Source organism: Tyto alba, unplaced genomic scaffold (assembly GCF_018691265.1).
Source record: "Tyto alba isolate M040663 unplaced genomic scaffold, T.alba_DEE_v4.0 Super-Scaffold_32, whole genome shotgun sequence".
In the NCBI taxonomy this organism is placed as follows: Eukaryota; Metazoa; Chordata; class Aves; order Strigiformes; family Tytonidae; genus Tyto; species Tyto alba.
The window spans coordinates 5,965,599-5,990,593 of NW_024881307.1; the positions used below are offsets into that span (position 1 = coordinate 5,965,599).

At 39.8% G+C, this 24,995-nt stretch overlaps 1 protein-coding gene and 1 long non-coding RNA gene across 4 annotated transcripts in view; one reads left to right on the forward strand and one right to left on the reverse strand.

Moving 5' to 3' along the window:
* The window catches only part of LOC116962943, a 50,528-nt gene extending 26,494 nt beyond the window's left edge, over window positions 1–24,034 (forward strand). The window contains exon 4 of the long non-coding RNA XR_004407883.2: window positions 20,295–24,034. This is a non-coding gene — a long non-coding RNA (uncharacterized LOC116962943). The remainder of the gene's footprint in view (window positions 1–20,294) is intronic.
* ARHGEF12 (Rho guanine nucleotide exchange factor 12) overlaps window positions 1–24,995 on the reverse strand; it is an 82,505-nt gene that overhangs the window by 50,263 nt on the left and 7,247 nt on the right. The window lies entirely within an intron of this gene.

The window sequence follows — 24,995 nt, forward strand, 5'->3', positions numbered from 1 at the left end:
GAAAGACACCTTGTCACCTATTCACCTATTCTCTTTTCATCAATAACTATAGATAGAGTGGCCCAGCCAGAAATAGCACCATTTTAAAGCTACAGTAACTCTCTCCCCATTACCTGAAAAACATAACTGGATAGACAGCAGAAGCACTCAACTTAATCCCTCTCTTTGAATAATAGGTATTCCATTAAATGTGTATACACCCAAAATTCTGGCCAGCTCACGCATGCCAATCCCCCACATAAGCATGCACTGATATGGCAACTCTGAAACGAACATCTGATGACACATTAGGCAAATGAAATTAAAATACTGTCTGTCTATTACTGAAAATAATTCTACACATCAATACACTTGCCATCTTTTAGCTAACAGGATCAAATTTAGTTGAAATACAACAACGGCTTCAAAATTAAGGGGATAGATAGGGCCTTTGATTGCATAAGCCTTAGGAATCTATGGGCAAAGCAGCACAGAAGTTAATTAATTGAAGAAAAAAGGTTGCATACTGACTCCACGAGAAGTGGTAGTCCTCTTTCCTCCTCCCCCCAAAAAGCACTATTTTCATCTCAGAAGTCTGGGAAACGTGCTCTGATGCAAATGAGAAACGGGTAGCTAATCAAGTCTCTCCTCATTCTGCTCTACCTGCAAAGCCAGATCTCTTCAGCATTCAGTCCTTCCATTTAGAAGTTCTGGCCAGTAAAGAACTATTTTGTGCAAGACAGACATCCTGCATCCCAAAACAAAGCAAACAGGAGTCATCTCAGGCCAGCCTAACCCTGTCTGAACACTGTATGGTAAACAGATGCAGTACTAATCAAGTGTTTCATTGAAAAGCAGAAAAGATGACAAAGGAATCCAGGGAAAGACAATCTATCTTCTCTCCAAAGGCAGGAAAAGAACCTTAAAATGAATTATACCACATTTTTCATGTAATGCACTTGAACTTTGAGCTGCATAAGAAATCCTAACACTACAATTTAGCAAAGAATTTAAGTTAAAACCTTTAGCCCATAGTGTTTCTTATCAGGCACCCAGAACTCCAGGCTTATGCTCCTGCGGCAAAATAAATCGTATGTGAACAAAATAAAGGTAGTTGACCATTGTACTGTTCTGGATGGTTCAGAGATATTTATTATCTGTTCAAGGATGAAGTGAAAATGTTCTATTTTAGAAGCTTAGAAAGTCGTATAAAACCTTTCTACTTCTTATATGTAGACCACTGATATTAATTATTTAGAAAGAGAACCCAGAAGTTTTTTGTACATAAAACGGCACTGAAACGATCATGAATTGTTTCTGTGCTTTGACGTTAACAGTGAGCACAGAAATCCTGACGAGTGAGGGCCAAAATCCCACAGCTTCCTCCTAGTCAGAGGCCATAACTGCGCTCATAGTTGTAGGCACGGGCCTTTGGTACAAACGGTCAGGACTTGCAAGGCGCCAGCTAGCTCCGAAGCGTCCCCACCACAGTGATGCTGATGCCCCTGGGAAGAGACACCCCAGCCCAGGCCCGGAGGGCAGGAGGGCAGCGCTCACTCCCCTCGGGCTCCGGCTGCGCAGTACGCCGGGAGCAGCTCCCGGAAGCTCCGGAGCCCCTTGGCCACCCGCCAGCTTCCTGCGTTTCTTTCTTCTCCAAAATGAGGAGGGAGGGAGGGAGGGACGTGGCGGGGAAGCGGGGCAGGCAGCAGGTCACCGGCACAGCAAAGCCTCTGGGGCACACATTCGACTGGGGGCGGTGAGGCTGAGGGAGCCCCAGGCCCTCTCCGCCCCTCGCTTTCCTTCAGAGGTAGCCCATAAAATCACTGGAGTAGCAAGGGGCTTTGTCCAGCTAGGCTGGAGGTGAAGCTCTCCAGCCCCTCCCCCCGAAAAACTCCCCTCCCAGACCTGAAATTGTTCCAGGCCACTGAGTTATGAAATCCCATAAATCAGAGATGGAAGAGTCAGCTGAGCTAAGACTACAGCTGTGCTTTAACGTCCTTGGCTAGCCAGACTGTGGGGAGCACTCAGTACAGAAGCTCATCCTCCCAGTTTCCTACCTGAATAGCACCTAGCACTTTTTGATTTGATGAAGATGTAGTGTTTGGCAACTGAAAAACGTCACTTATATGCTGCTTTCTGCTGTAGTACACAAGTGGATCAATGGAGTATAATCAAAGAATACAGAAACGCTCCCACGAGTTTATCCAACAACTATTTGTATTTCAGTGTAACTTACCTTCACTTTGCATTAGTATTGTTTGAAAGCAGTACTGAAACTCCTCTCACTGTGTTATAGCATCCAGCACTATATATAACATATAGAACGTATTTCACCTACTACTGTAAACACCATGCAAGCTGGAGGCACAGCAGGGTGGGGTTAACAGCTGGAGACTTACTTCCAAATCTAGTTGGCAAGTTTAGGCTACATGATAAAACCCTGTAGACATTTTATATGATAACTGATGAACATCAGCACATTTTCAAACAAGTTGTACCACTCTCCCAAATACCAGGAACAATTAAAAGCCAAGTCACATTTTGTTTTTAAAATACTGGGTCAAATAATTTAAGTAATTTAAATGCATCAAATTACTAAAAGTGTGCCTTGTTAGTCATGCCGCATTAGGAAAATCTATTTACCATAAAGCCAAGCAAGAAAAACACACCTACAACTAGTAACACTGCGGATTAAAAATTATACTTCTCCAAATTAGCTCACACATGCATGCACCATTTAGTACTGGACCAGTGCCTAACAACTACCTTGAAGCTAAGACAGAAAAAGATAGTTTTAAGACCTAATGTGTCAAAACACACCAGAGAGAGAAAGGATTCCCAGCTTCCAACAGTACAAAGCGTTCCATTCTAGCCTGGGAGGTTGAAAATATATCTGACCAAAAATAGCACAGCATTTAGATAACCATGTTGGGGTTTTTATCCTCCCATACTAAAATATTACCAGAATTCAAGAATCTGCTATCTCAAAAACTGATCAAAGACAAAAATATTTAGATTCAGACAAGGGCTGCAACCTTGGAAATATTTATTCATGTGCCTAACTTCAGTTCCATTTACTTCAGCAGAACTACTCACATGCCTGAAATTAAGCTTGTGTGTATTTGCACGATGCAAATATAAATTACTACAACTTGTGCTGAGATGAGTAAGAAATATTGTGAAACCCATACAAAAGAGAACAGCCAAAAACTGCTTGCTTGACAGAACTAATCTTTAATTAGGAGATGAACAGTTGCAATAGAAGCTTCTTCATTGCTTTATTAGTTTCATTTAAATAAGACATTGCTTGTTACAGACAAACCCTCTTACAGAATTCTAAATTTGAAAGAAAAGTGGCAAAAACACCCAATGGCCCCAAGCTTAGGAAAGATGAGAAATATTACAAGGTCACTCATTTTTTTTTTCCACACATTTAGAAAGAGAATAGGAAAACCAAAGGTTAACTCAAAGTCCAATCTGTCCCCCCAGTAAAAACTATGTCTGTTTAAAATTACATTATCCTACTTCAGGAGGTTTTCACAAAGTAGTCAATGAGAAGCCTTTTGCCAGCACCACTTGCATGGATTTTGGTGAAAAAGCAAGTTGTGTAACTGGCAGCTATGCTTCTGGAAGGCTGAGCTGGATTGTACTCCCCCTCTTGCTCATACATACCCAAACAGATCCTGTAACTGGAAGAACTGATGGCTCTTCTTGGGTGACAGTTAAAAATCACTGAACAACTTCATGACTATTTCGAGTGCATCTAGTGCACACATCTCTGGCAGTACCTATTAAGCTTCATTTTCAACACCCTGACTGGACCCACACTGACAGTAACCAGAAAAATGCTACATTTTCTCTCTAAATCTAGTAGGTTTAAGTAAATGCCTTGAAAGTACAGTAAGCATGGATGTCTTAAATGACATTCTGCAGATAATGCCCAGAATTTCATCTTGAAGGAGACTGGAAGAAACAAACAAAAAAAAAAGTCTGTCTGTTTTCCCAGTTTGCAGATGCACATACCCACCAGAGCAGTTTTTAGCAGGGCTTAAAAGCCCTGAGAAAGGTATTATGGGACAGTGCTGACATGACCTGAACAAAAGCAGTACCAATGTGACCTTAATATAGAGCTAAAGGCAGTCTTCTGTCACAACAAAAAAGGGTAGACATGTTCTGTATAGGACAGCGACTGAGTAAAAGGAACTGATGAGATAGCAAATGACAGGCGGATAGAAAGACAAATGCAGCAATCCGGCAACTATTAGCAACCAAGAAAAAACTCAGACAGAAGTCTGCCATTTCACTGTACTGCCCACAAACTACAGCTGTAACCACATCAGCCATTCTTTGGACAACACTGATTCAACACATCAGGTCTATTTACCTTAGCATTAACCCACTTAAAGAGCAGTTTTATGCAGTGTCATCTTTTCCCCATATCAAAGTATATAAGCTCTGGAAACCACAGAGTTCTCTCCCTCAAAAAAATCCCATTGCATACTGATGACAAGAGATTCTAATGCAAGGTGCAGAGAAACAGCTAGGCTGAAGAAGGAGCCAAACAGTGGGGATTCCTGGGAGCTGTCAGACTACAGACCAGTCTTATAAACTTGTAGCAAGTGCACAAGGAGGCAAAACCGAGCGTGGCAATAAAAGTTTCCATGTTATTTTTGTAGGAGTCCAAGGCAGCAACCACAGCTGACGCAATGACTCATGGAAGAGTCCTTCATGGCATTATTAGCTGTAGATTACTGACAGCTTTGTCAATAGGCCTAGTCACTGCCTTCTGAGAAGGAACACAGGAAGTTTAGTGGAAGTGACTGGAGAGCCCATACAGCAAATATCTTCTGTGTCTACTCCACACAGCACTTCACCCTCTAAACATTCTCAGCAACTTCAGTGATGGATTTGTCCTAGTAAAGCATCAGTGAGTACCTGCAACTCAGTCAATGTTACACTGTTTTTCTGGCCCACCAGTGTTTCTATCCAGAACTAGAATATGCCACTCAATTTTCCTTTTAGGTTAGAAAACGCAGAGTAGCCAATAGAGCCAATCAACATACTTCTTGATGGATTGGTATAAAGAGCAATGCAAGGGACCAGTCCTATGGCAACCAACCGTGCTGAGATAAGCACTTAACACAAATTAGGTTAAGATAAATTTGATAAAAACCAATGAAAAATAATAATGCCTTTTCACAAGTCTGGAAAGCTAGCAGGTTTCTGATGGTCTCTAAGAGAAGGGCAGTAGTCCGAGAGGAAGAGATTTCTACAGGGAAAGAGCATTCCACTGGTGCTAGTGAGAGCACCTTTCCACCACAGGGACGTTTCCTCTTTGAGCTTTCAACTATAGATAGATAGATAGATATATCTTTCATTCTTGCAGTTAACTGGGGATTTATTTTGGGTGAGGGTTTCATCAAGAGGTGTGAAGAGGAGGCAGCAGCATGAGAAGGGAGAAAGAAAAAAAAACGTTTAAAAAGATGAAGGAAAAACAAAATTCAAAGATAAGTCTTCTTCATAAAATAGATTACAAGAACATGGAAATTTTGCCTCCACACATGGAGGTACATGGAATTTTCTGCTGATACAGGTAGCATGTCCATCCAAATGAACACTGCACTCTGGGAAATACTCCTGTGCAGATAGATGTGACCAGCTCTAAGAGGAGCTTGCAACAGTGTCTGTTAAACAGACAAAACAAAAATAAATAAAAAAGAAAAACAAGCAGGGTACTCTGAACATACTACATCCAACTGCAGTTCTTTCCTTAGCACCCTTTCACTGTAAAGCTTCCAGATGGAAAGAGTTTGTATTTCTCTATGAACAGTAACATTTGGAAAGGGTAGAAGAAAAGCATCTCTAGAGAAGTTTCATCCACAGTTCAGTCATTCAGTCCCAGCTCAAGCAAGTGCCTCAGCTATTTTCCATGACACAAGCACTTGGATTTTTCCGAGAGCTGATGTCAGGGCTTTTCATGGAGAAAGAACTGCATTTACAGGGCAGGCAAGGAAGGAGGGCTTCCCCAGCAGCTATTTTCAATGTGGCCTTTGTGCTGCTCTGCTGCTGAAGCCAGGACCCTGCAAGAACTTTTAGTCCCTGCAGAAACTCTACAAAGGGGAGGGGACAGAGACATTTTCAGCAGCCAGTACTGTTCTTCCACTCCTGACTGACTTCCAAGGCTCAGAAGCATCAGCTTTCCATCTACAGGGCCTGAAGTTCCAGCCTTTTAAGACAAGGACAACTATTGTTTAATATCTCCACAAGGGGGTAGAAGCAGACAAACAAACTAAAATTGGGGAGGGGGGCAGTGGAAGAGAACATAAATAAACCAAGTTGCTCATGTTTCCCTAACACTGCTTTTAGGTTTAGCCTAAAAGCAGTATTTGAGCAACAGGGATGCGGTTTGCCTACAGAATGTAGTTCAGAGAAGGAATAAACTCTGTTCAGAAATTGAACAGAGGTTTTGAAGAACAGATGTTGCCAAATCACAGGTGATATCCTACTAGTTTCCCAACATGAGTTGTTAGAAGCTACTAAATCCACCAGTTCCCACCTCCAGGAAAGAAAAACTGACATCTTCGAAATGGATGAAGTTAAATGAATTAAACACAAGAAATACTGAAAAAGACCAAGTATTTTTCTGAAAAAACCTTCAGAAAATGTTACCATAACAAAAATTTAAGCAAAACTCTAGCACACTGCAGAGGAGAAATGTCCATGGTTTGTTAATTTGCTGCAAGCTTTTATTGCATGACCCACTTAACAGAATTGAACAGGTAGAGGAGAAAGGTCAAACCTTGTGATTTCAGAAGTTATGACCCAGTTTTCTCATTTATTTATTTTTAAGGAGGCTATAGACAAATATTCCTATGTATAGAGAGCTCAAGCTTCTCTGAAGCAAGGAAAAGCAGCTGAAATATGCAGTTTGGCCATACTAGAGAAGCTCCAAAATAGCCCTTTTCTCCATATTTTCATATCATCTTGGCAACCTGAGCTTCAGCTCTTTGAGGGGGAAAAAAAAAAAAAAGTGCAGAAGATGTGTGTTCCAATTCTTTTCTCATTTTCATTTCTGAAAATCATTTTAAATCCCTTTGCCCACAGACTGCTCCTCTATTGAAGAATCAAATAAAGCAACAAGATTTCTTGAGCAGACAGGGCGTGGCAGTCAAAATTAACCTGCCTCCCTAAACTGGAGCTAATTACGGGGAAATGAAATGTTTGCTTTGCTTGCCAATAATTGCAATACAGAACTGGCTCAATGGAAGCAGCCCCGCTCCCCGCCTCCCTACCACCACTCCTCCTACACAGCGTCTGGAAAAGCTTTCTAGTTAGATGCACAAAAATCAAAGCAAGAGACAAAAGGAACAAGGACTCTGTGCCAGACAATTTTATTTTCCTAAACCAACCATAGAAACCATAAAGCCATCAACTGCCATGGGATTTGCTTTCACCCAACACACGCATAAGGGCTTGGAGATCACTCATGTTGCCCCAGCGTGTCAAGCAGTTTTTGCATTTCATTAGGCACACAGCCTAGTTCCTTATTAATGCCATACCTAGCTTGTGGTTGTTATGAACCAGCAATGAGACTACTGTGGAAACAGTTCTTAAAAACAGCAAAAGACAGCAATTAGAAAGGGAGGAGAAAAAAAACACAGTGCACGTAATACAACTGGATATATAGCTTTCAAAATACCGTAACACTAACTCCAATTATCCAGCTTCAAGTTTTGCAAATATATGTACAAGGTTCAGAGGCACATTTGAATATTTGGCCCAGAGATCACATTTCTGGTGAGTAAGTGAGTACAGCTGCCTGGCACAGGAACACCACACCTCTCTAGCTTGTAACTAATAAATGTAGCTGGGGTGCTAGATACCAGTAAGAAAGTATCCACATTAAGACATATTTACTATTCAGCCAACATGTCTTTCAAAAGATGTTTTAAGGAACCAACAAGGCGATGTTGTTCTGCTCCTCAGCATTACGAACTCAAGTCTGTCTTAACATTTCACTGGAGATTTACCTTGGTACAGAAGTTACTACAATTTGAAAACATTAACGCAAGTAGAGAGGTCATCAACACTTTCACTGATGGATTTATACATTCAAAAATGTATTATCAGTTTGTCTGACCCACTGTACAATGCAAAATTTCATTGTTACTCCTATGATAAATAAAGTCAGAATGACCAAAATACTTAGCTTCAAGAAAGGCACATTGTCTTAATTTAAATTTTCCTTCAGTTCTCTTGTTAGCTTGTTTTAAAGGCTAATGAGCATTTACTGGTCTAGAAATGTAATGCCAATACTTCAAACGCAAGACTTGCCTGCTCATCAGAACTAGGAATTTATCAATTTAAAGCTAAGCAGACACTCAACCAAAAAGTATTTTCAGCCCTGCCTTTCCTTCTCCCACCCAGCCGTGAACCTTTGGTCAAACTACACCCATTCTGTTTGGGATGTGCAGACAACATCCACCCTTGCGACCTTTGCAAAGCTTCTAAATATTTGCCAGCTGCAATAAACTAATTTACAGCTAAAATGTCTTAAACTACCCAAAGGCAAAGTGCTCCCAGTGGACTAATTTACACCAGGGAAAAACTGGATATACAGTTTTACAAACGAAAGCTGTAGCACAGAGTGGACTAAGAAATCATTACCACATTGTTGCTTAATCTGTACCGTGTATGACTAGCTCTTAGTCCTTGACAGTTTCCAATCTAGTTAATTATGCTGGTGAAGTTTTACTCATGTAGATGCAAACACCATGGGAAATAGGTATCTAAACTATTTGAGACTAAATTTAAAAAGTGCAATTAATCGAACATTTCACCTTACTTGCTTCAACACTTCCCATGAGGGTTTCTATCCTAGTATTAAGTCATATTTTAAAAGTAACCAAAAGCAAATGTGATGTAAAGTGAACTATAAAGAGATTAGCAATGCTACATACTGAAGTTAAAGCAATCTTAGTTATTTACATGGCCTAAGAAAAAGAAAGACTTCTGTGATATGCAAACTTATTATTTCTCACCTATAAAACACAAAAGAAAAGATGCACATAACATACACTGCATAAGAAGTGAAAAAAATTTACACAGGCATTCATGGCATGTTTTGCTCCTTCATGTTCCCCTTCATCTGAATTACAGGATAAATCCAGAAAGACCAAATGTAAAGGACTAGAAAAGAACACAGGATTAAGATTTCACAGCAACATCAAGCCCTGTTTCTTCTACTATAAAATGGAAGAGAAAAAAAAAACAGTAGAGAAGCCATGGTACTTGTAAAATGGCTCAAGAACCCGAGAACTTCATGTGAGTCAAATACATCACTATTAATAGGACTCCAAATACTTTTGTATTAGTATTTTCCTCTTGGGTCTCTTAAAATAAATAAAAATACAAGGAAAGGAAAACACATTTACTCAGGAAACCTACCAGCTGCTAAAAGGTAATGGCAGCAAAATTCCTCAAGACATGTGACCGAGCTATCAGAAATATCATTACCAGTTTTAAATTGTTTCCCCACCCATTTCACTTACACCAGTTCTTGGTACCTCCTCCTCATACAGCCACAATGCTGAGAACTGCCAACTCTCACTGACTTTGGTGAAAGCAGAGCTTGCAGTAACTTGCAGATTGTCACTCAGTATTTTAGAGTTACCTCATCGTATCAGAGCACCTACAGTGCTGCCTTCCTGGAAATGAGCATCTGTCCACAAAGGGAAGTAACCACTTTATAGCATATCTACTCAGGGGAGGAAAAAATAAAAATTGAAAAGAGATGGTTCTTACATTTATACTTTAACATGTATACGTAAAAACCAAATCCCCCCAGCAGGGATTAGAATCTCACAGCCCTTCTACATCAAATTCTCATACCCATACACTAGGAGAAAGTATTGCAAATGGAGAGAAGCCTGTCAATGCTCTGATGTCTGTCACTGTATTAACGCTGTCTCAATTCTGCACCAACAGTACTGTCCAGACCATCACTGTGACTGTGCTCTATTTAATTTTTATAATGCTTTACAATAAAAGCAAAAAGAAAGGAAAAGATCAGTGAAAACTGTATTCAGAAAACAAAACAAAAAATAATAAAAAAAAACCTCCTACCACCCAAAACACTCAAAGATGGTTTCTTGAACACCAATAGCTAAAATTTAACATCAACATGCATAAGATATCAGCTTATCAAAAATCACATTCACTTAGACTGCAAAAGCTGGTGAGAAGGTTCTGCTAACATGCTGGTATGTCATTCAGCATTAGGAAATGGAAAGAAGGTAGTGCTGCCAGCATCTACATCTAAGGCATCCTTCCTTGCCGTAGAAACCTTTGTTCTTGAGCTGAGACACTGATGCACACATTTTCACAGCGAGATTATTTAATTGGCCATTTTCACAATGAAAACAAAAAAGAGTAACTAAGGTTCACAGAGCAGCTATTAAAAGAAAAGAAAAAAAGAAAAACTAAAAGAGAAAAACCTTCCCTCCCACCCTTCTTCAAATAGATATTAAAGGAAAAAATCTCTCTCTTCTCTGCATTCAAGAAGGCTATTTTCTCATGTTTCAGTATATTCATATATCACAGAATAGGAACAAAGACTCTCAGATATTACCTGTTTCACAAGACAAAGTCAGCTGAACAGGGAAATCCCAAAGGCCCATTTCCAGAGGGAGTACACTGAGACCAAGTCCTCTCCAAGGAGTGCAAGCTATCCCTCTTGGAAGCTTTCTGTTTTTTTTACGCTTATCTGATATCCTTGAGAGGCATCTGCCTGATTGTTTCACTGACCACTTGCGGGAAGGGAAGAAACTCCACCTCTTCTCTCCCACCTCCTCCCAACCACCATCAGCTGTGGCCCATCGCTGCACTGCTAATGGACACACAGAGAATAGCATCCACATATATTCCACAGAGACTGCATGCAACAAGAAAGCAGACTAGAGCTAGGATTTTAAAATTTCTTACTTCCAACTGTCTTGAGGGACAGAAATATATACCTACACAGGTATTTATATAAATACAATATATAGATATGTACGTTCTGTATGTATTTATGTATACGTGCATATACATGTACATGTCTATATATGTATTTATGTGCATACGTGTTATTAAATCAGATCACTGATCAAAGGAAGTGCATCACATGAGGCACATGAACAAAGGCTTGGCATAGAGCAGTGAGATTTTTCCTTCAATCCACTTTCAGCCTTTTACAGGGTCACACTGTGCCATGTCATGTATTTTGTTTTCAGGCATTTTGAAAACACCTGACCACCATGGCACCTGAAAAGCACACAGTCTCAGACAAACAGAGCCTCTCTATTGTTTTAGAAGAGAAGAGGGCAGGAAAGAGGGAGAGAATGAGAGCATGCCTCTCATCCAGGGAAAGAAACTGTGAGGTCATAACAGGGGTGCAATGAGCTTACTGCTCTTATAGCTTATATGACTGGTCAAGCCCTGGGGAAGAAGGATTGGAGGGTGAAGGGGCTGTTTTCTTTTTCTGCCCCAATAACCTGATTAAGTTTGTGAGCACTGCTAGCAGGATAGAAATTTCTTCACGCTACACTGTCTGTTTGTGTTTGATTAATGTAAATCTTCCCAGGGCTCTAACCATGCCCCAGGCACTGTGATGCCTGGCTCTCCATTAACAAGCATCTAAGCCGACACGTACAGCAGGATGAGAGAGAAGGCAAGATCTCTATTTCAGCCTTTGCCATAAAACCATATAACTCAATTGAAATAATTTTTCATTATTTGATTTACCATTCCTAATTAAATTCCACTTTTTTCCCAAATCATGAGGCCTATTAAAAGAAACTGCAGCAAACCACTTAATATATTAATAGTACTTACTTTCCTTTGCATTTCCTCAGTTCTCCCATGACCAAATTTTTTAGACTACACTCACCACAACTTCTTTGCTGCCCAGTCCAATGCATGCTGGTACCAAATATAATCTCCAAACCACAACTGCATCAAGGCTACAATTACACTGCAGACAGGAAGCCAAAGAAATCAACTCCTACCCCTACATCTCTCTGCTCCATGGTTCTAAACATGCAATAATCTCCCAGCCAGAGCTTGTATTTTCCATGCTTCTGTCTTTTCCAGTGGCATGCATTATCATTTTCTAAATAGTAGTAAGCTGTATTTCATTGGTTCGTATTTTGAAACATTTGCCCAGATCCTCATTTTCTAGGAATTTCACAAATCAGAAAAGAAAATGTCAGCTCTCAAAAAGAAAATGGTAACCAGAGGAAGGCAAAAAACCCAGTACATAGCCAGCTGCTCAGATACTCACAGGCTAGCACCCCTTCCTTTCAGAGTCCTGGTATATGACCCAAAGGACAGGGGAAAAAAAAAAAAAAAAAACAAACAACATGGCTTTTTTTTTAAGCAAACATGAAATCACCACTTAAGGAAGCAAAGAAAAAGTCATTGCAAATCCCAGAGCCCAGCTTCATATCCAGTTTATTCACGCCCGAGTGAGAATCACATGCACCAAACAGCTACTGCTAAGTCATAAAGAGGGTGTCAAAACAGAGATATTTTTAAACCTGGATTACATTTTACAATCAAGTATTTCCTAATTCTTCTCCCTAATGCTCCTCATCATTAAGTGAAACATAGATGAAACAATGTCAGCAAGCCAATATGCCTTACTTTACTAAATTACATTTTGCTTAAAGCAGTTGTTTCTCATTTTCTTCCTTGTGCAGAGTACTCTTTTACTGGCTGCAGCAGTCCAAGCAACACACTCCAACAAGCAGATCTTGGAATGGATGCTCAGAACTAGATCTGCTCCCCTCCACAGAAATTCACATTCCCTAGCTTTATGCCTCAGTTTACCCTTCAATAGAAGTGCCTATTAGCCTACTGCAGGGAAATACCACATGTTTAAAATTAGTAAGTTGCTTTACAATCATAGGAATAAATATGTACAACACTGTAGTGTATTACATCTTATATCCTTACAAAACTCAAATTCGTCTAAGCACAGCACTTGCTTTTTAGAATTTGCATGTAAAATACTTAATTTGAAACCAGTCAGGTCAGTGAACAAATGGAGGAATACAACAGGAATATCCTTCAAGGCTGCGTGATGCCTTTACCTCAGAAGGGACATTTTCAATCCCCTTAAACATAAAAACCCTCTTATTGGCAACACTTGGGAAAATAAATGTGTTTGTACTACAAAACAATTTTAAAAGCTTCAGAAATAGAAGCTGCAGCCTCCTCTTCATTATAACGAAGTCAAAAACATTTTTAAGAATCCAAATAAAATTTTAGTCTCTCAGGAAAAGTATCAGATAAAGGATTTAAGCACATGGCACAGCAATAGCACTTTTGGAAAACTATTACGAGAATGAACTCGAGCCCAGCATTGAATTCTTTCATTTCTTGCTCTAAGGTTTCTTTTACACTGCCAAAACAATATAGAAGGGCCTGGTGTGAGTAAACAGGGCCAGTCCTGTAGCCTGTAAATTGCTTCTTTCCTGAAATACTGAATTTCTGAAAGAACACTACTTTCTAAAGCACCAACCACCTTTTGAAGCCTATTATGTACAGACTCAAACTATCACAAAAGTGGCATACATCAAAACTTGAGAAAAGTTCTCTCTTACTTATAGTGGAGAAGGGCATATAACCTATTTTTAACAGGATTATTATCCAGCATGATCACTGCAGAACTACACAGACCAGACATCTAAGACTTAACTGTTGGCTGCAGTTTTTTGTTTATGCACATAACAAACTTTTAATTTTACAGTATTAATTTTTATTTGTATTTTATCTACTATTTTTGGGAAAAGCAACACAATGCATTCCTTTCAAGTACAAACCAATGCAGCTGCCAGGAAACAGTGTAAAAACAAGAAAGATTCAGGAATGGAAGCTTAGATCTTACTTCCTACTCCGATTTCCCAGATTTCCTTCCCTCAGTACTCTCTCAGCCACAGGACATAAGATGAAAACAATTTGGAGGGAAAAAAAAAAATCTTTGACCAAAAAAAGCAAGAAAGAGTGGTGCAATCAGGTTTTCAGAAGTAAGAGATAGCTAAGATATGGCTAGGATTGTGAATGTAGTATCACTATTTTAAATCTACAGGGATTTCTACAGTCAAGGACAACAGCAGGAAAGGAGGATAAGTAAGGAAAGAAAACATGGAAAAGATATGCCACTTTACACATAAATAAAAAAGAAAACTCTCCTAAGAACATAGGAAAGATGGTAAAAGAGTAAGTAGATAACTCCTCCTCATTTAGCCAGATTTCTTTGTCCTTTCAGAAAAAGTGTAATAAGACAACTAAGGGATCTAAAATATCATGCTACAAGTTACAAGCCTGTGCATTTCAGCTTTCACTTTCCAAAATTTTCAAATCTCTTTGTTCCACCATTCTCTGTCAAGCAACTACAGTTTTGGTGCCTGCTGCCTCCCTTACACTCTATTGATTAAGGAATGCTTTACTTCTTGCCTATATACAAACCACATACCCTGTAAGCAACACAAGCAAAGCTCTTCTTGTTCAATACCAGTATCAGCAGCTCTCAGCTGGTTAGGCTGGGATATGGTAAATATTTATGCAGAATTCACAGACCTTTACCCCAATAAGGAGCCAGGCATGGGAAACAAACAGCTTCCCAGAACTCTGTACAGAGGAAGTGAAGTGGTCCCCAAGGAATGGAGTCCACACCCCTTTGAAAAAAAAAAAAAAAAAAAAAAAAAATCCATGGAGCAGCAAGAAAAGCTCTGCATCTGATGACTACCACTGCTGGTTGAGTTTCTACAACAAAACCTAAGGCCTCCACACACCAAGCACTGAGCATTCTATTTGCAGCTTAGCTGAAGAGGCCAAACCTTGCTCACAATTTCTGGGCAGTTCAAAGAGGCACAGATGAAGAAATCTATTATTGAAAAACGATTTAGCTCAGTTACTATCAGGATATGGGATAGATGGATACATGAATTTTTAATCAATGAATCCCTAACATTATAACGCATCACATCAATATACAAAAAGCTTGCCAATGCACTTCCTTAGCCCCTAAAATCATAAATGATAGGCAGAAGGGCTGTTCAGTTCCCCCATCAGAGTATCTAAATACTTTATAGAGTCATGTTATGAGCACTGACCCTCATTCCCTCCCTTTCATTTGATGGGCTCAGGATGTTAATTTCTTGTATCTTTTATATAAAGCAACAATAGCCATCCTGCACATCTTAAATAAACAGGAACTATCAAAAAACTACTATTCTTTTTTTTGAGAGTGTGTAAATATAAAAGTACAGACAAGAAGATATGCAAGAAATCCAACATATTTCAGGAAGATACTGCAAGAACAGAGCCCATTAAATGACCTGCATCTTTTAGACACATCTGAGAAACATCTGAGTGTTATCAAGTACAAAAATAGTGGGCCACTATTTAGAATGTAGGTACCTACTGAGAAGTCACAAACATGTTAAAGGCACTCAGCTTCACTTCAGTAGAGGAAAGTAAGGCAACTTTTTTTTTTCTTTTTTTTATAAAAAAGATCAGAACTCATACTCCATTCACAATAGCACTTCTTTCTTGTCACCAAGAAAACTATAAACGAAAACTTTTTTTCTTCTCTATGCCATCTGATTTTCAAGTCACGCACATTTCATTTTTATTTTAGACACATCTTGGTCTTTGACCTTCTGTCTTTACAGAACTGATCTTGAGCCTGCAATACAGTTTCTGGCAGCAGTAGCACCCAAACACTGCCCAACCTGCACCAGTTACCCCCACACTTGTTCCACTGCCCACAGGCGATTTCTTTCTGCCCCAGGCAGAAATGTGCCAACTTGACACACACACAGTGGCTAAGTTCATCCTCTCTGCCTTCATAGCATGGATCATGTTCTTTCAGAACCTTTATTGGCCTAAAGCATCAACAACACACAAGCAGTGTACGACTAAGAAATCTTTTGTTGGACTACTTTTGGGCATGCTTCATGGAAAACCAAAGACAACTTGATGAACAAATGAGTTAATATTTCATTTGAGTATCCAAAGTATGTTGTCTTACATAATAGGCAGTGGAAGTTAAAGATACAGATGCTTCCTCTTAGGAATTTCTGCAAGTCAGAGTAGACAATTTAAGGAGAGCTTACGTTAAACAAAGTAGTAATTTTACAAAACCACTGCCTCACATACAGAAGCCCTTCATTATTTTAGCTCCGTAGAAACATGCCTTAAATTACTGGAACTCAGTTTGAAAAATAGGAAACTGAGGTACAGAAACAGGAAATTATTTTTGCAGTAAAAAAGTAGAACAACAATTTCTGAAGCTGAAATACTACCCGGACTGTTTGACCAGTACTCAGACATTCTATCTTAAATCAGTGCCATAATTCCTTTTTTAGAAGATAGGTAAGAGAGGTCTCCATGGCACCCTGCGAGATACAGAAACCAAATCACAGATGCCTGGCATATACAACGTATTTGGGAAGAAAAGTTAAACTGAGTGCTAGAAATGCACATGCAAGCTCAAAGACCGGCAAGCTTTCAGGGTTCAGAGCATTTTGCTACATGAAAGTTAACAAAATGCTTTTAGGATCCTAGATATCAGATGAGAACCCCCTAAAAAATACTCCCAACTTTGAGTACATTATGGACACAGCTTCAGTAGTCACTATGTGAAAGTCAAGGGTCAGCACCTGTAGAATGCCGGGCAAAATTAAAACTAAAAACTGGCATAAAAGAAACAAAAGCAGATCAACTCAAATGTAGGACAAGTTCCAAAGAAGTACTACTCACTGAGTAAAAAGCAAGGATGATTTAGACATCAGAGAAAGTGATAAAGTGAGCAAGGTAGGAAAATACAAAAGCAGGGGTAGAGGATAAGCAAATGTAACAGCTCTCTACTGCTTGAGACACAACCCAATTTATTATGCACCTCACTGAATGATTCACCATACAAATCTGCTAGCTCTGCTCTGAACAAAACCCACCTTCCAGGCTCCAGCCAGCTGACTAAAAAGCACTTAACAGCACAAGTTAGGATTAGACTGGCAATCTACTTTACAGAGTCAATCATTACAAGATTGAACCACATCTGTCTCTTTTTAATGCACGGCTGCATTAACCCTAAGCAAAATGCAGTGCTTAGAAAAAAACATCTTCAAAAATAAAACACTGAAGTCGTTAAAACTTTAAGCACAATTGTTAAATGCAAGCATTTACTAATAATAGATATTACTGAAGTAAAGAAGCTGCAAACAAAAGAAAAAATTACACAAGGACCCACCATTTTCTACAGTGACACAGAACATGCTACTGGACAATCTTCTATAGACAGTAATTAAAATAAGAAAGTTCTGGTACAAATATGGAAACTGACTAAAAGACAGCTGTAAAGTCTGCTAAATCTGTGGCACAATTAAAAAAAAAAAAAACCCAAACACCAAAAAACAAACAAAAAAAAAAAAACCCCACAACCCAAAACCTATCTGTAAAACCAAAAAGTGAAAGATCCTTTATGAAAGAGAACCCTAATTCTCTCAGTCTCTCATTGTCCGGGCTGACTTCTGGCATAAGAAAATAGGATATATGGAGCTTCATTTAAAAGGTCATACTGCTTCCTTCCTTGATCTTTTACCATGAACAATTTTAGAAGGCATTAAACATTTCAGAACAGCCTATCTACAAAAAATCTTGTTTATCCTGTCATTGAACTAAGTTCAATCAATTCCAGTAAGCCCGCTTAAAAAAAAAAAAAAAAAAAAAAAAAAAAGCCCCCCAAAAGATCTACAAAATATATTTATGCCAATCACTAAATTCCAACTTGAATCAATGCCAAAAGAGCATACTAAACCAATGAGAGATAAAAGTAATTACTGTATAGTTGACAATTTGAAAAGAGAGAAATATGAGATACTCCATTTTCTAAGACAAAAGCTATTTCATTCATAGCAAACTGCTGAACACAGTTGCTAAAACTGTGTCATAATTCAACAAGATAAAAACACAAGACCAATAACATGGGTTTAGCACTCAATACCTTGTTACGGTACACTCTAGAGCTGGAAATTTTCAGCAATAAATACTTTCAGTCCTAAAAAAATCTACCAACTTCTTATTATATATTGAGAACCAGAGGGGAGCTTGACTGACTCTTTCCAAAGGATTTTGCAGGTCATTCTCAACTCACCATAGACTTCATTCTGCCCTGCTATACTACAATACATACAAGAAAAATTAAAGAGCACGAACTGCATCAAAATGTTGACCCCATGAGTAAGTCAGCACTGTCTTTATCATTACTATATACCACATCTGTAGCCTTATACTCCCCAATTCTAAAAATCACCCAAAATGCAAGCTAGCAATACCTGTATTCATACTCCCAGCCTCTGAAAATGTGGAAATCTAGGAATTAATGCACTAGAATGTACTTTCATTCCCTCATCACTTCAGTGCGACAAGGAACATACAACCACTGGTATTTAGAGTTCACAGTGTTTCCAGACATTGTCTACGAGCCAAATACCAGTTTATCTCTCCTAGATTTAATTTTGTGTCGGACTCTGTCCTATTGACAATTTCTCCATTGCTGTCAAGCCAATGCATAATCAAAAATCCTTTCCAGGGCTCTCCATCTCCCCCTTCACAGTGATCATCATGCCTAAAGCACCCCACCGGAGGCTTGAAAGGGGTCAGGAGATGAGCAGGGAGAAAAAGAAGTGTTTAGATCTTGCCAGAAGGCTTTACCATTGTAACTACAACAGCGCATCTGCCTCTTGCTTTGAAATTCCAAAGTGAGAGTGTTCACATAGCTACTTATACCAATGTAATTATGATGGTACATTTCCTCAAAGAGGCAGGCCAGCACTTTAGTGGGGCCTGGTAGCTGATTCATCTGAATTTTTTAATATTTGCTCACAAGCTGAATGCTGCTGCAGCCTCACAAGACACTTCCTGCTTTAGCCTCTGGAGGGGCAGTAGTGCTAAAGCCAAACAAATTTTAACATTATAATTGCAGTTGCTTTTCATATAACATTTGATCATCATATATACAAAATTAAGTATTATTATTTCCATTTAAGCAGAGCATTTGTGCAGCTTACCTATAGAAACTTTAATATACTTGTTCTTATCAGGTAGATCTGAGTCATCCATGCTTGCAAGAAACCACAACTCAATGCTGTGTCAAAGCATGCTCCAAATGTCAATATACAGACCTCCCTCTCCAATTTCCACTATATTGTATTAACTGAACATGATCACTACTCATCAGCAGTTGTCCACAGTCAAACATCTTCACAGGATTAAATAAAATGTTATCGCCATTACCAACAGCTGAGTTTAAGTAACTGAGATGATTCAAGTTACCGTGCATGCAAGAAACTTGCAAACATTAAAATTAAGCACTGGTCACCAGCAAAACATCAGTACTCAGTGCATTAAATCAGTAAGGAAAATACAGTTTTCTTTAAATTTGTGAACAGCCTGCAGTAAGGCAACTTCTCCCAAGGTATTTTCTGCCCAGGGTTCTGAAATGGAATACATGTAATCAGACCCACTGCATCATGGAAACCACCAGGATGCCAACAGAAGTGCTTTAATCTAAAGCAAACATCTCCACATGACGGAAAATAGAGAGGAGGGGGAGTGTACAGCCGGCTAGAAATCTTACAAGACAAAATTCATTTGCTACTGGGCATTTCTTCCCGCACATTATCTTGCAACTGAATTGGCTTGACTGCCATTGAGAAACAGATCCTGGGGCCACGGTGACAGCCAAAGTATTTGTCACTGACAAAGGGCTGCCCCACAGATCTGTTATTCCTGTGCCAGATTCATGCAGCCTGACATCCATACCCAGTGTGCACACAGCTGGAGAGGTAACAGAGACAAAGGGAGGATGCAGCGCTCATGGATTTGCAGAGCATGCGACCACCTTCAGGAATGCTACTAGCTTTAGCACCACTGAGAAAGTATTTCTTAAAATCCCACAGGAAACAAGCTTTCCATTTTTGGGTCTCAGATATTTGAGTAGACTTCACATTGCCATACAGATAATCACTGTATTTCAAATTTACTACCACAGCAAATCAATCCAAATACAACTTTGAGAAGAAGATGAAGAAATTTCACATGGGGATTTAAACAAACAAGGTCACTGAACAGAACAGTCCTTGTTTGAAGTGTCCAGAGTCCCCTCATGCCTGTCCTCACAACCAACTACAATTTTTTTTTTAAACAAGCAAACAAAAAACCCAAACCCCACCTCATTTTTTTATGTTTTGTTATTTTTGTTATAGATGTGAAGGAGCCATTTTCTCCATATATGAAGAGCAACAGATGGAGCAGGATATTCATCACACTTCAAACTATGGTGATGTTCTTGCTCAGTGAAGCTGCCTCCCAGTAGCTGCAGAGACGTGATGAAAAAAAAAAAAAAAAAAAAGATGGGGAAAGGAATAGGTTCTCTCTGCCTGGCTGAATTCCAGCAAGAGCATTTAGCTTTGCAGGCTGCCTAAAACTCAAACCTGTTGCGAGGCTATTTCCTCTCCCTCTTCAAGCTAAGTTTAATTATCTGCTTCTGCTTTGCATGTGACCCAGGAGCTCTGCAAAAGAACCTCCTCCAGTAAAGCTGGTGCCAACTGTCAAAACAAGCCACGATCAGCACACAGTGACTCTTCCACTGGCACCCGCCAGGCAGCATTACTCTATCACAACCTGGCAAGCACATTTCACCCTATGAGAAAAAAAGTGGTTTTCTGGCCTAAACCAGGGACTGTGTGTCTGGATGGCTCTAGCCAGAGCACAGCCAGATAGCCCATCTACAGAGGGGGAGACAAAAGCATGGATGAACAGGTGCAGACACCAAAAAACATAGTTAAAGTCTTGCTGATAAGTGCAAAACCTGATAAGTCGTCTACTAAAAGGAAAAGGGAGAGGAGGTCAAGGTTTGCTATGCAATATGTACAGCTGAAGTTGCACTGGTTAACATCCAAAGTAAACAACACTCCAGCATTTAAACCTATCACCAACATTCCTACGTCTTTCCACAGTGGAAGAACAAAAAAGTGTGCTTGTCTTTTTTGTTTTGGTTTCTTTCTTTTTGTATTACAGGGTTTTATTCTCACAACAATTTCCATAATGTGAGTGGGCTGAACACTTTATTTAACTTCATAGGCCCGACATATCTGAGTGTAAAACTTGGGGCTTTCAGTACTATTCAAAGGGCTGCAGCGCTTGGCAAAACTGCACTTACCAACCGTTGAGTAAGTATTAATAAACTCATACACCGAGGCACCTGCCACTGAAGCAACCTGTCCTGGCTTTGAGTGAGTGGTGGCATTTTTGGGTAGCAGGGGAGGGGGCTACAGCTGGTGAGAACCAGATACAGAGAGAAGTTATTTTAGAACATGTATCCATTTCCAAACTACTACAAGGTATTTTCCTTTACTGCTGAAGGCTATCATAACTCAAGGGCAGAGAAGTCTGTGACAAATGCATTCATTTTACCAGTGCTCTACTAACTTTGACACATCCTTAAAACAAAGAAAATCCCACAACAATTGCAAATGGTGCTCTCTGCAGTATCCCCGTACCACCTTCACCAGCCAAAATGATTGAGCTTGTTGGTTTGCTAAGATCAGATCTGCACCCACATGAACCACTTCCGCTACTGAAACCGCAGGGACTACGCAGGGCAAACCACAACCTATCATTTTGTGTCTCTCAACAGACAGCAAGAACAAATTGCCAACTAGAGAGCTGCAGTTCCTCATTATGAGATCTCTTTAGCTAAGAACTTTTATCCTCGACACAGAAGTATTTGATAAACCATCATTCCCCACCACCCTTACATTAGGGAGTTCACATCATATAAATTCATTCCTTTCTCTCTATTACAGTTCCCCCTGAATATATTTTCAAAGTTGTTATGATGCTGCCTACCTAAGTCAGATTAGACGGCTACACAGCAGTCTGCAGCAGTGGAGAAAATCACACGTTTAAAACCAGAAACGATTTGAGAACAGCAGCTTAATTTTGCCTCAAGTCACTGCCTAATTTGGGACATAACATAATTTTTCAGAGGGTGGAAAAAACATCCTATCGACACAGATCAGAAAACTGCATTATTTTCTTACTTGCAAGCACCAACTTTGAAAGCAACTTAACAAGAGAACAGGAATCATTATCATGGCTCAAATACTGTCACATGGGACTTGCCATCACTGCAACCCAAGCAAAATTTTAGAAGGCATTACAACAGCTGAAACAGTCTTCTGGTCCCAAATAAACAGTATCTGCCTCCTCAAGAAACAGACAGGTACTCCCAGACACCGAACACCTATCTTCTGTCCTCCACAGAAAACTCAACAGTTGTAGCCCTGGCTTGTCAGGGTTTTTAGCCTTACACCAGCAGGTCTTAGTCCTCTAGGGCTGACGTGTGCCTTCAGAATGCACTGGCAGACAGGAAACCTCTCTCCTATCTGGCAGTTGCCACCACCTCTCCCATTTCTGTCCCTCTCACTCATTTCCTATTGACTTTCTCGTGTCTTACATTGCAGCTTTTTCCTATTTCCTTTTTTTCCTCGCTAATTATAGCGTCTCTCCTTCAATTCTCTCCCCCTTTTTCCAACACTTTTCTGGGAGCTTTGATCTCAGTCCCTACTCATCAGAATATTCTTTTGCATCTGGGCACAACGGAGGCATGCAATGGTGCCTCTGTGCCACGACAGTACTGAGAGGAGATGCCTTGTCTGATGTGCTGCCAATAAGCTACACTAACAGCCACTATCATAACAGGGTAAAAAGACTTTCAAGCGGCAATCAGATACTTCAGGTAAGCCTGCAGGTTGAAGCTTGTCTGTTTATGGGAGTGGTGGACTCAGAATCCTGTACCTGTCTCAGATCAGTCTAGTGCTTTATTAAATAGATGGGTCTTTTCCTCCAGACTGGGAAATACTTTCTAAGGTCAATTCAGATCCCATCTAAGCTTTCCAACCCCCTTCCAGCACTACAGTTCACTCAGGACTCCATAAAAGACTATCTAACTCTTCATGGGTTACTGGTTCATCTTGGGAAGTCATCCAAGCTCCCGGGTAAAATGACTGCCTGTGATACCACAAACAAGGATTCAGTCTGCAAATAAATTCAAGATCAGCTTCTCACAAAAACAAGAATAGTCGTGCTGCTACTCACAGTTTCAAGAAGGAACAGCGCTTGGTTTCCACCAGTATCTCTGAAGACTTCCAATACGTATTTTAAGAGCTCGGGAGCAGATGGAAACCAGTTTGACTCTTACCCTTGTATACGTATCTCTTGTGCCAACTGAGAGTAAACAACTCCCAAAACCTGGGGTTTCTCCTTTAGGTTTCTTGCATCAACACTGCAACTTCTTTATAACCACCAAAAGAGGCCATTCTGCTCAATTCACACAGTTCAGTCCGTCTTTTACATAGCCCTGTTCCATGACCACAAAAGATTTAGTTTTCCTGAATCCCTAAATGAACTGAGACCCAAGTGCCACTTCCAGGGCAGCATACACTGTTAGCATGCCAGTCCTGAGAAGAACACTGCCTATCTTCCACAGGGCATTTGACAGTATCCAAGTACCAAACACGACAATGATCCAGATAGAGTACAACCACATTATTCCAAGTACAGGAACTCACATGCTATGCCTTAGGACCTTTTCCACCTCAAGTATTCAGCCTCAGGAAGGACACCATTCATTTGCTTTTCCAGTGCCAGAGCAAATTAATGAAGTACCTTACCAACTGACATCAGAGCTCAGAAGTTTCAGTGTTGTCAAAACAAAGCTTAAAATAGCCACATAGATAATATTTAAGTGTTTGCCAACAAATGTAAACGGCAATGTTTCTTATTTACCAGACTTCGCTAAACGGTACAACTGTGCAAGAAAGGGTTCCTGCCCATTGGTCTTAGAAGTCAAACAGACACAATACAGAAAATGCTCAAGGAAAGGATGCAGAGTAATAACAAAGCATAAGTGATGTTTAGTAGACCATTTGTGAATGTCACAGTCTGAACATTGTTTGTTTTGTTTTTACTATTTATACTTATGCTTACATTTTAAACATAAGGACACTGCTTTTTCCTGTCATTTTTAATATATTTATTTTTAAATGTTTTCTTTTAAAAGAAAAATGAGTAAACCTTGTTTCTTCCTGTCTTTTTCTAAGTGTGCTGTTTCTATTTTGTATGTATCCTGCCTTGTATTTTATCCCTTGTACATTCTTAATCAAACATTGCACATGTTACATCCCTTTTCATTTTACCCATTACTTTGGTATTGCTTCCCCTGTCCTTATTTTGGGCCCCCTCTTCTGATGTTAAGACATTACCTACATCCAGGCTCCTGGCCCTCAGTTTAATCAAGCTGAGACATGAACTAACCCTTCTATTCTTTAAACCTAATAATTATCCAGAAAAGGGCAACAGAACAGAACACAGCATCACCTACCAGAAAGTATGCATTCAAGTCTATTTTCTCTTAGTGTTACTGACATCTCTTACATGAGAAAGATCTATTTATCTCAAAGCAGATAAAATATCAGGACTAGAGTGAAAGAAGGGAGAGTGCCTAGGCAGAGGACTATTTGCAGAGCCTTAGGAATGCTACAAGAAACATTTTTATTAGCATCTCAGATCACCTAGAAACTCAAGGATAATACAAATGGTATTCATTAATAAGTCTCCTAGTGCTGATTTTCAGAGGGAAGGAAGAGGTATTCAATGAGGACTGTGGAGGATAAAGCCCTGAAAGCAAGAGCCTAAGCTTATCCTTCAACGAGCACAGCCAACATAGTTTCTCTGTGACCCAGAAGGACCACCTAGAGGTTTAAGTGGAGAATTCAGTCTCCAGACCAATGCAAACACCGCTCCTCTTTCAGAAGCTCTGCATAACTACAAGCTATAGCACTGGGCTGGTTAGGGTGGGGTTGACAGTTGTAACCATGAGAAGCAAATGATGCTAACCAGAA